This window comes from Aricia agestis, chromosome 14 (genome assembly GCF_905147365.1).
Source record: "Aricia agestis chromosome 14, ilAriAges1.1, whole genome shotgun sequence".
NCBI classification, from domain to species: domain Eukaryota; kingdom Metazoa; phylum Arthropoda; class Insecta; order Lepidoptera; family Lycaenidae; genus Aricia; species Aricia agestis.
Genome location: NC_056419.1, coordinates 6,745,670 through 6,765,215, shown reverse-complemented (window position 1 = coordinate 6,765,215; position 19,546 = coordinate 6,745,670). Strand labels below are relative to the sequence as shown.

General features: G+C 37.0%; 1 protein-coding gene across 1 annotated transcript in view; it reads left to right on the top strand.

The window, feature by feature from the left end:
- The window catches only part of LOC121733849 (lysine-specific histone demethylase 1A), a 437,211-nt gene that overhangs the window by 9,446 nt on the left and 408,219 nt on the right, over positions 1-19,546 (top strand). The window lies entirely within an intron of this gene.

Here is a 19,546-nt window from a genome sequence, read left to right as displayed (position 1 = left end):
GCGCAACTTTTTTAAATTTTAACTTTTTGGTTTGCATAAGAAGTTGTTATTTCGACTTCAAAATACTTGGACTCCAATATACGTAATCTCCAGTCCATTTTCTGTCAAACGCTTCATTAAATAAATGTTAAGTAATCATTAAAATGTGTCTGTAAGATATTGGAGGCCGGAACAGCTTAGATTTAAGAATATGGCGAAGAAGAAAACATGATTTTTAGGGTTCCGTATACAAAGAGTAAAAACGGGACCCTATTACTGAGACTTCGATGTCTGTCCGTCTGTCTCCAGGCTGTAACTCAAGAACGGTAATAGCTAGAGAGTTGAAATTTTCACAGATTATGTATTTCTGTTGCCGCTATAATAACAAATACTAAAAACAAAATAAATTAAATATTTAAGGGGGGCTCCCGTACAACAAACGTGATTTTTCAAACATTTTTTGCTCAGTATCAATGATGGCAGTAGGTAGGCACTTGAAATGTACACAAAATAGTCTGCAGTCAGCTGTATTTATACTTTAATAATTAATAATAAAATTTAAATAAAATAAATAATTACGGGAGGCTCCCATACAAAAAACACAATAATGGTACGAAACCCTTCGTGCGCGAGTCCAACTCGCACTTGGCCGATTTCTTCCCAATTCATGCAACAATTGTGTCTCAAAATTTTAATAGCGCTAGTTCAATAGTTTTGGCTACATGTAATAAAATTGGATGACGACAAATAAACAGTAGAGCTAAAGCTGAAATCTCTGTTAAGTAACAGTTAACATAAGGCGGTGTTATTCTTTGAAAATATATAATAATTAATAATATTATGTAGAATCGTTCAAAAGCTCTCTCTAGTTTAATGTACATTATATATGCTCATGACAGTATAAAGGCTAAAAGTGTTTTCTCCGTTTGGGAGGAATTCTACAATCCAGTATCGTAAAAAGCAGATAACATCTATAGACTGTTAAAAGCGCTATAACGTATGAAAATGCATACGTGGATAAGGAAACGTAACAAATGAGATGTGAATACGCCGTTTAAGGGAAACTATTTCTATTCGGTGGCATCTTTTGTGTCGCATACAATGGTGGCTGCTAACGAGTCGCTTCTAATTGAAGTTATAGCGAATGTCCGCTGTATATTGCGTTAGTGTTTGTTTTCAAAATGTACCTATTTATCGGGTTAGATTCGAATATAGTATCGTCTGAGAAATTGAATCGTAGAAGGTCTACGTTACTTGATCGGTCTTGTCAACGGGGATTAAGGTAACCCGACCAATTTACAACCTACTTAATACATATGTTTATTAACATAATGAGCTACATGCTTTGCACCTGCAGTCCTTCTAATGTTGCGAGTGTCCAGGGGCGACGGTAGTTGCTTTATTTATTTATTTTATTTTCTTAGCAACAAAGCTTATTTAAACACAAGAAAACCATATAATATGTGAATTCTAAGCAAGTAGACACGCGGTAGCGTGTCAAGCCAAGTTCAAGTATAAATTATCTAGGCTGGTATAAATAGTCAGTACTTAAGATGCGACCCGGTCTCAAGACGCGATTCGCCTCTGTGATTGGTCCAAATTTTGACAACCAACCAATCATAGAGTCTGAACCGTGTCTTGAGACCGAGCATCTTAAGTACTGACTATTTATACCAGCCTTAAATACGTTTAATAATGTTATACTCACGGTAAATGGAACTATTTAATATGTAGTAGATTACGATTAAAAGAAAAGGAAATTAGAGGATTACTTAATGTAAGTAAATAAAAAGTTTACTAAAAAAAATGGGTATCAGTTAAACGTTTTCTAACTTTATTTGGTGTAAGTACTTGTACTAAATGTATTCTGTGGTGTAAGGGAGAATATATAAGTATGCTTTCCATCAGGAGACCCGTTTGCTCGTTAGTCCCCTTATTTAAAAAAAAATGTCTAACACTCAATTAAATTACAGTTTTTCTTATTATGTAATTTGGGGCCGTCTATTGGCTATTCGCCCATATCCTTTTTGGCTATCTTTGTATAAGTATAGGTTTTTCGCACCAAGGATAATTGAAATAATGTTATTACTTACTTAATTGTAATTATTGTAGTCCATCACGCCATGGACTTAATAACAACATAAGTATATATTTTTTGTTTTATAAATTGCTTTAATGTGTTGAATGGTGTGGTCCCAGTGCAGTTAAGTAATTATCTTTCGTAATTATCATCTAAGTACGGCCGTTAGTGGATGATGTTCCGAAAAAAATACAAGCTTATATTTTATGTATCTATATATATATATAAAAATGGATTCTCAATTGTGTTAGTAACGCTAAAACTCGAAAACGGCTGAACGGATTGGGCTAATTTTAGTCTTAAAATATTCGTAGAAGTCCAGGGAAGGTTTTAAAGTGACACAAAGTTCACTGGGACAGCTAGTATTTTATAAATGTTTATATATTTCAATAAAAAATAAGCTTTCACGTATTTTACCGTGTCCCTACGATTTTCTTCTAAATCAAGATAATCATCGCGTATAAAGTTACAGACGTATCTAACTATGAATCGCAAGCGTCACTTAATCCTTCCTACATCGATAATATTGTATGATCGTCGTTAAACATCCATAAACATCGCGAATAATTTGTTAGCTGTTCCATTCTATTTAGATTTAAATTATCGTATCTGATGTGTACGGTGAGCAACGCGGATAGGAAAAATGTAGTCAATCCAATAAAATAATAATCTTAAAGCTTCTGTTCTACTGAGATATTGAACAAACAAACTTGGATTTTTTTTCTATAATTAGAAATTGTCCTGAAATGATGAAAAATGTTTCCAAGTTTCTTTGGGATAATGCAGGCTGATCTCCTGATCATCTGACAATAGTCACTTGGGCATGAAAAAATAGTTTCTCTTCTTCTCCTGATCAGGTTCCATCGGGTTACGAGTGTAAGAGAAGAGGGAACAATTATTGTGTGCTGCTCACACACTTGGGCGCTCTAAAAATTAATAGGCGCTCTAAAAATTTTGGAACCAGCCACCGTCACCAAAATTTATATGGGAGGTTAATGGAATCAGGCGTTACTTTGCGGAAATCCATAGTTTAAATTTAGTTTGTTATTATTTTTAGCAATATTCCGCGAAAACAACTTCCACCTTTAAGTAAATGAGTGAGTGTACGCATAGACATGCGTACAGCACCTCCCTCCTCCCACACTGCCTATGCGTACACTCGCATGCAAGAACTTGCAAACACCACCACCACACAAGCAATAATGTTGGCAAATCCGTGCAAGGCCCCTCACCACCATGCAGGTTGAAAACCTCGACGCGCGTTTCGCCCCAACACCGGAGCATCCTCAGGATGTGGACTCTACGAACATGTTCGTAGACTCTACGGATTTGCCAACATTATTGCTTGTGTGGTGGTGGTGTTTGCAAGTTCTTGCATGCGAGTGTACGCATAGGCAGTGTGGGAGGAGGGAGGTGCTGTACGCATGTCTATGCGTACACTCACTCATTTACTTAAAGGTGGAAGTTGTTTTCGCGGAATATTGCTAAAAATAATAACAAACTAAATTTTTTATATGGGAGGCATAAAAACTTAGCATTCATAAATCATTGTAAATTGGTCGATGTGCCGTGTTTACTATCAGAGAATTAGATTCATATTCAAATGGCGGACCTACATAATTTGGTCGCATTTTGTCAGACCCATATGACGAATCACAACTAATATTAAACTGACATACCCCAACCAAACCACGTAGTTTCGATGGTACCTAGTCTGCGAATGTTATCTGAATTCCGAAATAACCATGCATTGAATAGTTTCCCAAACGAGTCTCGCACTCTCGCCCTAAGTGCCCTAAGGGTTTTTCGCCGTTATGTGGAATTTTCGAGTTAGTGCCTTTTTTGTGAAGCACCATTCGCGTTGGTTCGTGTCAATAATTACTATTATCTGCCGGTTTCCATTTTCCCCGATGAATTGCACTGACTTCTGTGAACTGTAATGAGCGTGGCAAAACGTGATACTTGTTTTAACACTTACGTAAACGTACGTCAATTTTGTTTCCCTTGTTTGGTGCATATAGTTGGAGAGCGCACCACGATTTTGTAATGTTATCTTATTACGTTTCAAAACTATGAGAATGAACAACAACTACGTCTATTTACATTTCTCTGTCAAATACTGGCCCGATTCGACCAAACTTGAAGTTACACGAGTATAACTATCATGAGAATAATTTTACTCCTTTAATTTACTCTAGGTTATTATCGTTTGCATTTTACCAAGTTACTCAAAGAGTATGAAATAAAATGTCAATTATAGTTCACAATGACACCGACCGTGACAGTTGAACCCTGTTGTGCAACTATTCTCAGTTTAATATTTACTCCACCAAAATAGCCCGTGTAAATATTTACTCCCGTGTAATTACCTTATTCTTGGATTAGAAGTTGGAAAAACGCAAAACCAGCTTACTCTTAGATTAGGAGACAGTTATACTCGAGTAAAATTTTACTCCAGTTTGGTCGAACCCGCCCTAGACGAATAGCTCTGCTTTTCGATTAAGGAAATACACTCTACCTTAGGATTATCTAAATCTTTACTTTAGGAAAACGCTCTACGAGGGTCATTAAAGTCCGAACCAAATGTACCATTTTAGCGAAATTTCTGGGCAATGTGCCTTTAGATGAATGTTGTATAAACTTCCAATTTCAAACAATTCTATTTTCAAAAATTCACTAAACTATCGGCCAGCAATCTCGTCATAACTCTGTCGAATGAAACAACAACCGAAGCTGCGGCTAGATATGTATCGCGACGTCGCGGGACGCTTTTGTGGGCCGGTGCGTGTTCGCCATATTTCTCGCTGTATCCCGGCGTGGGTAGTTGAAAAATGACATCTTGATTGTATACGTAGGTATGAGCAGCGTGTGCTATTGGGACAAGTCACACGGCAGCGTTGTGGCAACGCACATGGCTCGAGAGTTACGTCGACGCAGCTATATCCGACGTCGCAACGTTAACGCAGAGGAATAAACATGCCTTGTTAGTTGTTGCTCTTACACAAGTTGTCTTTCCAAGCTTATTTTCTTCTCTTTCGTCCGTCATATGTCAATGTGTTAAGACCGTATTTACCCATCTGGGTAAACGCTCATGCTTTTGAGGCATTTATGGGTGTTTATCAATTTATATAGATGGGAAAATTTCTATGAATTTATTGATATTTATGAATGTTTTACTTTGCTCACAATCGTTTCGATATAGAGTATTATAGAGAATACAAATCAGATTCATTACATGTAGAAATATGATCAACACCGCACAGAGGACGTTGTGCTAACGCAGCCCACAGTGGGGCATGTGGCATTGTGCAATGTGCAGCCCGCGGGCCCTACAAATTGACCGATTGTTAACCCGTTCCCTGGAACCGCTATCGCTGTCGCAGAATTATTATATTTACTGGGATAACGTATTTTAAGCCCCTATGCATGGGAGCCATACTTGGCAGTTGCGTCGTGTCGCCCGACGTTATATATCAGCGTTCGAGTTCAAACTTTGAATTGAATTGAGATCTTTAAACTATTACGGACGTTAGATCAGTATTTTCTTAATAAGGATTAATTTCGCCATTCAACAGGCTCGGTGGATGTTTCTATGTAACGGGATTCTTGAAATACATTTGAGACCTGATTCATTAATGTTCAGTCTGTTTTCAATTCTATAGCATTTCTCGGGAGCCCTGCTTACCAATATAGGAAATATCATCATCAAGTAACGGCCGCTATAATCAACTTATTGATTATCAACTTATTAGTAGTTAAATCCATACTAATATTATAAATGCGAAAGTGTGTCTGTCTGTCTGTCTGGTACCTCTTCACACCCAAACCGCTAAACCGATTTTGCTGATATTAGGTATGGAGACTTTGACTTTGAGTCCTGGGGGGACATATGATACTTTTATCCCGGATAAATGTAGCTGCTAAAGTTTTTTCAAAGAAAGTAGAGATACGGGTAAAGACAAATATTTGGCTATGATTTGTCCCATAACTAGTCAATAAAGAACTATAATATACTTACTACTTTTGCTTTACGGGCTCCTAACTTTTTTCCGAATCGAAATTTATTCGAAGACTTTCTTTGTTGTACGTTGTTATGTGGCTATTGTAATAAAATTTGTTTAGTGTGTGGGCATCGGTGTGAATCTAGTCGGTGCATTATATTTATCACCGCTATAAAATAACTCATCATTATAACGTCGGTGCCACGGAAACACAACCCGGAAATACCATTTCGAAATAGTCGAGAAGTATGAAAAATTTAAAAGATTTGAAATAATCTGCGTCTAAAAAAATCATAAGCAATATTGAGTGGCTTTGATAAGAGATAATTTAAAAGGGCTCAGGGATAGTTTTTTGTCCGAAGTGTGCGGTTCTCGCGCGGTAAAATTAATTTCTACGCAAAGACATTTTTACCTTGCTACCCTTTAATGTGTATATATACCCTAAATTACTGCCCTGAAAAGTTTTATATAAAGGAAATATTTACCAACTATTTTACTTCATTTAATAAGTCTATACTCTACATACGACTCTACAAAACTTAAAGCGTATTCTGCGATGCCTGTTCATTTCCGCGGAAGTCCCAGGGCCCGTTTGTCTAAATTTCTTATTGTTATAATTTATTCGTCTGTCATATTAAGGCGGCTACTGCACGAAAACGTCCAACGGCAAGATTTATTTCCGAGCCTCGCACCGCGCACGGCAATATTTAACGTTTTAGGCGAAATACATCATTGATTATCACTTTATTTCTAATAACGTTGAATGTAAGTTATACGTTTCGTTGCTATTTACCAATGATAAACGACTGGCATAGTATAAATATAATACAGTACAGCAGTCGTGACCTTGACAAAGTTATATGTGTGTGCTACTTGTTACTATATTGTACTTCAAGTTACCTGAAATCACGCTTATGTGTGCGTGGGAATTTTAGGCGGTCTAGAATGAAGACGGTCTACTGCTACGAATTATAAACACTACGAAAGAGTTTCATCTTTATGGCTCAATAGAGCTAAAAAATTCTAATTTCAAATCTCTATACACACCCGAAATCTGAATGCATACCTAAGCCTATAAATGCAGACGTACGCTGGTTGTCGAACTCTGGTCGGTCATATATTTTCGTTACCCGTTTATATGACGGTAACTAGAGCCATTTAAGAGATCCAATGTATGAAGTATTATCGTTCTACTAGATGGGGTGTCAACTCCGTTGCACCAAAGTTCGTTTATCGCTCAAGAACCGTACATTTTTCCGGGATAAAAACCCTATGTCCTTTCCCGGGAATCAAAGTATTTCCATAGCCCATACCAAATTTCAGCAAAATCGGTTTAGAGGTTTGAGCGTGAAGAAGAAACATGGAATATGAAAGTATGGATACTGTATACTATTTCGATGGTCTACTGAATTTTATACTATGTTACCAGTCCCCGTGGTGGCTCGAATGATAGTTTTATAGGCTGGCTCGCGCAACAAGTTTTTGATAAGGCCACGCGTGAGGTAATGAATGTGGTAGAGAGGAGCCTTGCTCATTTATCACGAGCCTATGAATAAAATATCCTGACGCTTTAGGATTGCGCTTACACCGGGTTCGTAACGATTATAATCTCAAATTGAGTAGGGTAACACCGGGTTTATGCCGTGTCTGTGATTTATTGTAAAAATTATCATTGTTCGTATCGATATCATGTCCTTTCTTTTTTACATAATTTAATTGTATTAAGTTTGGTAGAAGATTCTTTAAATAAACAATTACATTTAATGCTATGTATGCAGCTGATTTTTTAACCGACTTCCAAAAAGGAGGAGGTTATATGTTCGGCTATGGATATCTTTTTATTTATTTTCATTTTTATATTATGTTCAACGCCTATAAAGTCACTGTTTTTGAAGCCGACACAAACAACAAAAAATTCAACATTAAGTTGAGGAGGACTAAATTGTGAACCAGTAAATCGTTTGCTTTAATTTGATATAATGTAAGTAATAATTCAATTTTCATTTTCTCAATACCTATCTCTACTATTTCCAGTTTCTACTATAATGATGTCTATTGTTCGCGCTACAGTCATCTAGATTTGGTTCTGCAATTCATAAAGTTGATTGCGCGTACGCTTATAATAAATAACGTAACATTTTTGCCTAATCTCTACTCAGCAACAGCAATTTTTCATTGAAAATCAGCAGGATATCAATTTTCATTTTCTCAAAATATCTTAGCTCTACTATCTCCAGTTTCTACTATAATGATGTCTATTGTTCGCGCAACAGTCATCTAGATTTGGTTCAGCAATTCATAAAGTTCATTGCGCGTACGCATGTCATTTAGGAGCGTTAGGAGTTGCTCAAGGTGTCGGGGGCGGGACGCATGCGCGATGAGACGAAATGGCTCTATTAATCCGCCTTTGTTCCCCGCGATGTTGCCCAAGCGCATTGTTCGCTTTCACAAGAGCTAGATGCTCGCGATGTTTAATCTAAGGCAATTTGCATCTGAACACCGTTTGTACCTCGATTATGCTACTTCAAGTAGCTTTAATGCAGCTACGTCGTTGCTGGATTGTTCGGTCTACTATATTTGTACAAAATGGTATTCTCGTTCGAAAATCAACGAGTTCCAGCCTCCAGGTGCACCAAACTAATTAGGTCAAAACTTCAAAAATCAGTTGTTTAACCTTTGACGTTTTTGAAAATAGTATTTTGCCGTCCCTAAATTGTCACGAATCATGAGTGGCTAATATGAGATAGTAAACATATTCGATCAAATAAGACACGAAGATGCAATAATGTAACATTAAACACCAGAATAGGTGGCGAATCACCAGGGTTAAATTAAAGATTTTTATCGCGTCCGACTCACCTAAACAATTTATTAGGCTAGACCTATCCGGAGGCAGTTAGGCGAGGAACGGTCTTCAAAGTAGTCCATCGCGATAGAGGGTGCGCGGTTTTGTGTGAGATTTATGTGGTGCGATGTTTCCATTGGCGGCGCTTTGTACTTCTAATTGACAAGACTCACACTTAGCTAACGAGGCTAAATAAATTCTGGAATTAACGCAGACCCTTCGAATTCCACGAAGCCTTGAGGTACACCGCAAATTGGTGTCGCTGTATACTTCGAGGTTCGACATTGATCCCGTACTGCCGTATATGGTAGCTAGATCCTTTAATATCCTCTGCTCGCGAGCTGAAAAAGCTTTAAGTTTAAAGAAGTGTTAATTTACTAGAAGGTTTTGTACTGTTGCTATTTAGAAAAAGCATTATGTTGATTTGATAGGTTCAATAATATCAATTTAAATTTTTTACAGCTATTTATCAGTCACCAAAAATGCATCAGAAGTTTGCAGGTTGATAGTATTTGGTATAATATACCAATTCAACAATAATAAATGATATATTTAAGTGAAGAAAAGCGAATAAAAATGCTGTAGACTGTAGAGAATGCAAAGACTTGAAATAATAAATCTCTTAAAAGCAATTTTATTCCTATTTGATCTAGATGTTTGTTTACGCGTTCCATTTCGTTATTTACCGTGGAGTGTGGGTGCATAATGAGAAATTTCTCTAGAGCAGTGGTACTTAACCGTTTTTTATGCGGGCTACAAACGCGTTTTGGGCTCGGTGTCGATTTAAAAGTGGAAAAAAGTGGCATGACAGTGCAATGTCGTCATGAAATCGATTCTCATGACGACATTGCACTGTTTTGCCGATGGGCGTGAATTTTAAAATGGTTTAACTTCTTGCGAGTCGCGGGCCACTGATGAAGTCCCGGCGGGCCGCAGGTTGAGTATTAATGCTTCTCTAGAGCGAGCCGGGTACGGAATTCATTATATTCTAACTTGATAATCGCTTTCATACAAATTTTGATTACTCAGCGTTAGTTTATTGGGCCTCCGTTTTGATTTCTCATTGTTAAAGTTGTAATCCTCTTTGTGAGCTCTAATTGAATTCACTGTTATGCTAATACTGTGATTCCCCATCTTATTTCGTTAATGGGGGTCTGATCCAATTAACTCTTTGCTGCTTAGTGGTTAAGTGGTACATACATTCTGGAGATTATCTGTTCGAATCTGACCTGAAACTTTTTCGGGAAATTTTAGCTAGAAATTGCGCTAGAGATAGAAACATAATATTGGCTTTGTAATTTGTTTACGATTTTATGTGATACTGCTGATTGTACGTAAAATTACTTTTCGAACTTATTTGAAACTAAAAGCAGTTAAATAACATTATAATATGATTATAAATTATAATAAATAATAATATGGAACCTTTCTTATATTTTTTAAATTCTTTTTGTGATGTAAGCATTGAATATACTATGTAAAAATCCGCCTTTTTTCTGTAGTTACGTCAATAAAATCCATATATAAAAATCCGTCTTTTTTTCTGTAGATACGTCAATAAAATCCATATATATAAATCCGTCTTCTACAGAGTGCGAAAAATTAAGCGGATTACGGAATGCACTGCCGAATCCGCACTGAAAAAGATATTTCATCGTTAACATTCATTTAAATATCTGCAAAATCTGGGGCCCGATTCTTAAGCGTCGAATGCTGTCTCGATCGAACGCTATCTCAGGGCATATCCACAAAACTGAGGTGGAGGACATCGCATCACTAGTATTCGCGGCGAAAACACTTTAATGTAATGATAACAGAATAAATTGAGATATTTGCGAATTGCGATACAGCGCGACGTCGCTTTGCAGTTTTGTGTGCAAGCCCTTACTCGCGCGTTAAGAGGAGTCCACACCGCCCTTTCTTCCATACAAACGTTGTCCCCTGTTTCCTCCCTGGATAATGCTGGATAGTAGAGTTATAATTTTTTTCCTGAATATCTACGGCCTCTAATACAATGTCCCTATTTTTTATTTTTCATAATTTAATTATTAAATAAAATATGAACGTTCAAAAATCCAAAAAAATGGCCAGATTTTCCGCTGTGTTCAAAAATCCAGAAAACAGATTTTGCTATATTATACAAGAAAAAATAAAACATGGGAACACAGCTCAAGCCTTTCTTTAATCTTTAATGAAAAAAGTACTTAAATCGGTTAAGTTTTGGAGAAGGAATCAGGGGACAACGAATTGTTGATTTTCTGCAGTTGTTTCTATCGCGTTCTGCGGTATAGGCTTGAGGTAAGGGTACAGCTATAGATATTACACGTACTTTTTTTTTCATTTCTCTAGCCCCTGGTGTATCCTCTTAAACAGCACGTGTAGGATACTGTATACCCGAGATAGCCTGAGGTCGAAACGACTTTCGACCATTGAGAATCAGTCCCCAGGATTATAATTTCTTTTGTGCGGACTCAAACAGAGCTGCGGTGCATATGTCGCTTTATTGCGTTTCGGAGCGCTTAACATTCCGCCTTAGAGTCTAATGGCGGGGTATTGCGGTCTTATAAACGCTGTAGCGACCTGTATTACATTCCACGACGTCTTGCTTTGTGGTCCCAACAAATGTTTAAAGACAAATTGAAATTCCCAACAATACATGCATCTGTGCATGCGAAGAAGTTGCGACATGTGGAACGTTTGTGATATTATTCACGTGTGTTGGTTTTGGCTGCGACATTTAAATGTGATCGTGCAACGTGCTCTTGTCATTTAATTTTAATCATTAATACTTAACTACACACTATTTATATTACACACTCACATAATTACATATACTTTCCTGTAATAATAATCTACTCTTGGGAGCTGTGTCACAGTTTTAACTAGTACAGCTCCCAACGCTATAATTACTTTTTTCTTTTAGAAATTATCTTAAATATGCCTTATTTATAAGCTTTTGAATGTATATGATTTGAAAATAAATAGATTATTATTATTATTATTATTGTTACTCTCTGCTCTCTAGATCTCTATTTTTTCCTATACTAATTATTCATCTGTGGTGCCGTTGGTTTTACATTTAGTAAATCTTATCAATGTATACTTTACTTTATTACTAGGTATTTATGTAAGACTGTTTGGAGACCCCAATAAACGAAAATAAAATAAAATACTCGATTTTGCAATGATACATTTAAACAAATCTACTTGACGTGACTTTTCTTCATTCTGCTGCTTTGTGTTCTCTTTTAGAGCAATCAAAACCGTATGTCAATCATTTTTTTTTCTCCTGAAATAATAAAAGATAACGTTGTAATTCTATGATCATTGATCAGCAGAATCAAAAATTTTGTGAAAGTTCACTATTATGTCCTTTTTCATCGGCTCTAGTGAAGTGAAACTTTGCGAACTCGGAAAATGTGCGAGCGATTGTATACTGTTTATAAATTTGACCGTAATAAAATCGCAGATGGCGCGGGTGCAAAATGAAACAACGTCGGCGCTTGACGCTAGTTCCCCTTTTTGTCCCGGCGGCTGTGGAAGGCCATTTGTCAACTTTTTGCTGAGACACTCGTTTTAATTTATGCACACACCAACTTCCGAGTATCCGAGCTATCTAGCACCGATGCTGTTTATGCAGCGTTACATTTAAAACAGCTTATTTGGTGCGAACAAAGGAGCGTTCACAAAGGCATCGCCTTCAATAATGTATCCCATTTTTCTCTTTGTTATGTGTAAACCGCGTATTGAATTTCCATCTTTGTTTCTCAGCTTATTATTGCGAGCTTCTTTCAGATATTTTTCCTCTTTCGCGTCTATTTTAGATCGGGCGCGATGGCAGAATTTTCCACATTTTCCAGTGATTTCGTAATCCTCGCAGTGTGTTCCCTCATGGCTCGGATAAGAAGTCAATTTGCGCAAATTTTCCGAGGCGAGCCACTGGCTATTTCGCGTATGATAATCAACTTTGAGCTTTTATATAGCTCATAACATGCTATGTCCCCTGGTTACAACTCAATTAGGATGTTCGGTGTTGTGTGAACGCCACATATAAGTTTAAACCACAAACTAAACTAAATAAACCCTAAACGAGTTATAACGTTTGCTACAAACTAATTTGTTTATTACTGGAAATTGGAATGATCATCAGTCATCACAATTCGCTAGCTCGGAAAATAGGCAAGTAGTTCCCATTAAATGGTTCTAAAAGCGAAGCCACACTTGTCCGTTGTGTTGCCGTAATAGCGCCGCCACGATGCCGCTCCGACGTTTGATAATGTGTGTTGTGTTATTGGAGTTCGGATGCGTTGTTTCGACGCTACGACAAATGGGAGATGAAGTGTGGGGATGAATGATGCGTTGCATTTTCTCTGTCTTGTATTGCATTGACGTCCATTGTCGCAATGCAGATGAGATAATGTGACTAACATGATACAATGCGTTATTCCTTTTTGATGATATAACGTATGATAAGTGGCTACTGGCAACACACAGGAGCAGTGTAGAATTGCTCTAAGCTCTATATCTTAATTGCTTATTATAACATGTGAAAACACGTTAGTACGCATAGGCTGAACTAAGTGAGTCACATCTCGGTTATGTTAGATCTATCAAATATTCAAAACATTAATCTTGATCCACGATTGAGTGCAAGCAATTTACATTAAGAGGTCACACTAAACTGGTTGAGTTACATGACGCATACGAGAACAAAGATCAAGTAGACATTGTTACTTGAAGTGTACTAAAATGTTAAATTAATATCTATGCTGACGATAGGGTTATTATTATCTGTCTGTGCCTGAGTTGTTCCTCGACTGTAAGTATATCTCTTTGGCAAGATCTAGACGCAAAACGGCATGTCGTTTTTGAGCTTACTTGGCATCATCAGATTGGTCTTAGCCGTGTAAGACTGGGTACGTTGCAGTTGGTAGGTATTCTTTTAATGGTTAGGCTTTTATTATCATCTCGTATCTTGAGAAATCGCACAGTTAACGAGGCCATAACTTACTGACCTTTTCTATTTCTGCTAATTAAATGAAATTTTTGCCGTGCAGCGGCATTAAAAACTGGTAGCGCGGCTTCAAGAATCGCAGCGCAATTAAAGCTTCACATATCTCCGACTCGCGATTATTCACCGCAAAGGTCAATATTAATTTAAACCCTAATGGGCCGCTAATTCAAATTAGAGGGGACATCGGAAATTAATCAAACAAATGGCTGACAGATGAATTATACCGCGGCGTATTTTTAAACGCAACCGATGTAATTACCGATGGTCGAGCGATCTGATAAGAAAATGTGAAACCACGGGAGAAGCTTTAATTAAATTCACAATTAAAGACGTGAGTGGAAGAAGCAGTTAAGAAACAGTTAAAAAATTACCGTTTTTTAGGGTTCCGTACCCAAAGGCTTTTTGATGACCTCTGTGGCTCAGTGGTGAGCGCGTTGGTAGCTCAAGCCGGGGGTTGTGGGTTCGAATCCCGCCGACGGAACAAAAAAGTATTCAATGTTCCCGGGTCTGGATGTATATTAAATATGTGTATGATATAATAAAAATCTTAAATATATGTATAGTATAAAAGTATTAAATATATTTCCGTTGTCTGGTACCTGTAACACAAGTCCTTTAGGTACTTAGCATGGGGCCAGACTGACGTGGTGTGAAGCGTCCATAGATATTATTATTATTATTAAAGGGTAAAAACGGGACCCTATTCATGAGACTTCGACGTCTGTCTGTCTCCAGGCTGTATCTCAAGAACCGCTTTAGCTATAGTTTTGAAATTTTCGCAGATTGTGTATATCTGTTACCGCTATAACAACAAATACTAAAAAAATAAATAAAAAAATAATAATATTTAAAGGGGGCTCCCATACAACAAACGTGATTTTTTTGGCCTTTTTTGCTCGATATCAATAATAGCAACAGGTAGGCACTTGCTCTTTTCACAAAGGCCTTAATTATATGTCTACTTCAATATTAATAATAATATTAAAATAAAATAAAAAAAACCATACAAAAACACAAATTTTGGTCTATGTTTGCTCTATAACAGTATGGAACCCTTCGTGCGCGAGTCCGACTAGCACTTGGCCGATTTTTGATATAAATGGAAGCTTTAGGGCCGGAAAAAATATTTGAGATAAAAAAAACTGTGCATTTTACGTTTAGCCAGATATATGTATTAGCTAGATCATGATGATGAAGGAAAAATGATTTATTATCCTTATATCATAAAATGTTAGTTTTCTGGTTCTTACATGCACGTCTTCAATTCTCCTCATGTGGTTTTATAAAGTCACGATAACAGTTTATGAGTAAGAAAATAAATTAATTATCACCGTATATTTTAACGAGAGTTTATGTTATAAATGCAGAAATACTTATGGATCTGATACGGTCTGTGTGATTACGCGTTAATTTTTATGTTGCATTAAAATGTTTTAAAATATAGTAGCGGAATGTGGTGTAGTAGCTTGCAATAGTATCGAATTGCAAGATATATCATACTAGCGACCCGCCCCGGCTTCGCATCGGGTATAAAATATATAGCCACTGAAAAAATGATTAAAATCGATTCAGCAGTTTTGACTTGTATTCATTACTAGCGACCCGCCCCGGCTTCGCACGGGTATGAAATAAATTATGGCCTAAGTCACTGAAAAAATTATTAAAATCGATTCAGTAGTTTGATTTTAAATAATTTATATTCATTACTATTTACTACCCGTGGCCCGCATTGGTCGGTACTGCCGCAAAAGCTACTTTAACGTCCCGCAATTTTTAAATCTGAATTAATATCTTCGAAAATATTCATTTAAAATTAAAATCGTAATAAATAAGCTGTAAAGAGCCATAATCAACAATGTATTTAAAGTATTTAATTGAATAAGGATTATTGCCGTATTGGTTAAAATCGCTTCGAAAATTAGCCATTTGAAGTTAAAAGTAAATGACAAAAAAATATTATGTTATTGTGGGATATATCCATAAGAGATATACTTATACGTGGGAGAGCCATGCTTCGGCACGAATGGACCGGCTCGACCGGAGAAATACCACATTCTCACAGAAAACCGGCGTGAAACAGCGCTTACGCTGTGTTTCGCCGAGTGAGTTTACCGGAGGCCCAATCCCCTACCCTATTCCCTTCCCTACCCTCCCCTATTCCCTTCCCTTCCCTTCCCATCCCTGCCCTCCCCTATTACCCTATTTCCTCTTAAAAGGCCGGTAACGCATCTACAGCTCTTCTGATGCTGCGAGTGTCCATGGGCGACGGAAGTTGCTTTCCATCAGGTGACCCGTTTTCTCGTTTGCCCCCTTATTTCATAAAAAAAAATATACCATCGCGGAGTTTTCTGTAGACCTTTTCATTTTTCAATGTGTACAATGCGCACCCCTGCATTGGTACTATTATCTATTCTGTGGCATTGATTGGTAGCGCCCACTTCGAAACGGACGTAAATCGCAATATTTTAATTTCGCCAAAACTTCTAAACCAAACATCCAATTTTAATCATTCAAAAAGCAAATATAATCTGCATAAACTGTACTAAGTGATGAAATTATTTATTTTGATAAGGATTATTAGCATGAGTAAAATAAACGCGTTTAAATGTAGTCCAAAAAAAATCAAGATTTTAAATAAAAAAATGGTTTTTGTGTCTCACTTGACATAGATAGGTATATTGTGTCGCGGACATTTTTGTAGATATTTATAAAATCTACATTTACTTAAAACATTGTATAGTTCTATCTTTTATAGTTTAGGCAGCGTACGCAAAATAAGTAAATTTTCGGGTTGTTTCCGAAAAACTGAAATATCTTACGGAACCCCTTATTCTTCAAAATAAAAAGTAGCCTATGTTACTCGTAAATAATGTAGCTTTCGAATGGTGAAAGAATTTTTAAAATCGGCCCAGTAGTTTTTGAGCCTATTCATTACAATTAAACAAACAAACAAAGTTTAAGACCTCTGTGGCTCAGTTGGTGGGCTGTTGGTAGCTCAAGCCGGGGGTCGCGGGTTCGAATCCCGCCGGCGGAACAAAAAGTTTTCAAAGTTCCTGGGTCATGGATGTGTATTAAATATGTGTATAATATAATAAAAATCTTAAATATATGTATAGTGTAAATATATTAAATATATTTCCGTTATCTGGTACCCGCAACACAAGTCCTTCAGGTACTTAGCACGGGGCCAGACTGACGTGGTGTGAAGCGTCCATAGATATTATTATTATTATTACACCTGTTATGTTAAGAATTAAGATCCCTAGGAAATCTCCAGTGACAATATTTATAGTCTTGTTAGAATAGAATCTCTACATATTATAAAGCAAAGTCGCTTTTTTTCCCCTCATGTCCCTTTGTTCCCTTTAATCTTTAAAACTACGCAACGGATTTTGATGCGGTTTTCTTTAATAGATAGAGTGATTCAAGAGGAAGGTTTATAAGTATGATAACATTAATTAAATAGTGGATAACTACTGTTTGTTGGGGTTTCTAATGTGATGTCGTAAATAATTTTTTTCCGCTTACATTGCAAACGCAGGCAGAACCCTACGAGATTTATCAAAATAATGTACCAAGTATTGTACACATTGAAAAGGTCTACTTACAGAAAACTCTGCGATGTTATATGTCTATCTCTTATGGATATCCCACAATAACATTTTTTTGTCATTTACTTTTTACGACAAATAATGGCTAATTTTCGAAGCAAATTTAATAAATACAGCATTAATCCTTATCCAATTAAATACCTTAAATACATAGTTCATTTAATGTACCTTTACAGCAAATGATTTAAAAATATATTTTCGAAGATATTACAGATTTGAAAATTGCGGGTCGTAGCTTTTGCGGCGGTACCGGCCATTAATGCGGGCCACGGGTAGTAATAAATATAAATCAAAACTACTGAATCTATTTTAAATTTTTCATCATTTTTTCAGTTTTCATATTTTATACCCGTGCGAAGCCGGGGCGGATCGCTAGTATAAGTCTGCCTTCTTTAGTATAGTATAGAAGTCGCGCGGCTGCCGCACTACTCGCGACTAAGGCCCTTATTAATAGTTAGTACTTAAGATGCAACCCGGTCTCAAGACACGATTCGGCTCTGTGATTGGTCCAAATTTTGACAGCCAAACAATCACAGAGCCTGAACCGTGTCTTGAAACCGAGATGCACCTTGAGTACTGACTATTTATACCGGCCTTAATGTGAAGGCAGCTTAAGAGGCCGGGTGCCATTGGAATTCTCATACATATTTAAATATTTTGTAGTAAATTTTTGCGTAGGAACCTAGGTAATTACTATTTTAAGCTAAAAAATAACTCAAACATGTTAAATATTTTCGTATGAGAATATGATTTTGTTATTACGTATGTATGAGAATTTAGATGGCACCAGGCCCCTTAATGTGAAACTTAGATAAAAAGATGCTTCCGATGTTTTTCCTCCACGATGCGACGTCAATTTGCAGTTACAAACTATTTTATGTCCGCCACAAAAACTTCGTCTAAAAAGAAAGGTCGCAAAATAAGCGCAGGTGGCAAAACGCTGGAGTTAGTTAGCTGAAGCGCCAAGTTTGTGGGTTGGGCAGCAAACTGTTCGCCGCACGACAAATTTCGCTTATATTAACTTTTGCCAGAGTAAATTTCACTCCGAGCGCGGCCACTACACTTTCAAGTGTCGAAGTTTTAATCTCGTCTGCTGGAAATGCATTCGATATAGCTCTATTCACTTCGGATACAGTTTTCTTTAATGATACTTTGGAACTTAACTAATTTTGTTTGCTTATAAGTTTTAACGAGAAACTGTAATTGTCGTTTAAGCGGTTTATTTCGTATTATCGCGCGGGGATTTGGCGCGCGTCTGTAGGACTTTTATGCTTATTTCTCTACGTAGCATTTGCGCTTTACCTTAGTAAACTGTGTTTTCTATCGGCATTTGTTTTGGTCTGTGCTACAAATTAGAATCTGCAGTTGAAGCCTTTTGCTATAGCATTACTACTACATCTACGTAAATCCTTCTTTTTTATGTAATAACGGGGCAAACGAGCAAGCGGGTCACCTGATGGAAAGCAAATTTCCTCGCCCATGGACACACTTGCAGCATCAGAAGAGCTGCAGGTGTGTTGCCGGCCTTCGCCTGTTTTTCGCCGGTTTTCTGTGAGCCTGTGGTATTTCTCCAGTCGAGCCGCCCCATTCGTGCCGAAGCATGGCTCTCCTACGTTAAAGACTCTTGACTAACTCAACTACTCGGATGTACTTACATCTGTTAACAATAATGCTTTATGGTGCTTAAAAAATCTTACCAAGGATATTCCCTTACGGCCGTTCCCAATATTTGATCTATCTCTGGTTTTGCCCTACTAGAGATAGGAATAGCTCACAATTGACATAAAATATATGTCTCTAATGTCTAATGTGAGCTATTCCTATCTCTAGTAGGGCAAAACCAGAGATAGATCAAATATTGGGAACGGCCGTTAATCGAACTACTATCGTGATGCGACGGAAGTATTTAATAATAAACAAATGGGACCACATGTCATATTAAGTCTCAATTCGTTTCACATTCATTCCACATTTGCTGCAACGTAGTAAGTACAGAAATATTAAAATTTCCTCTAG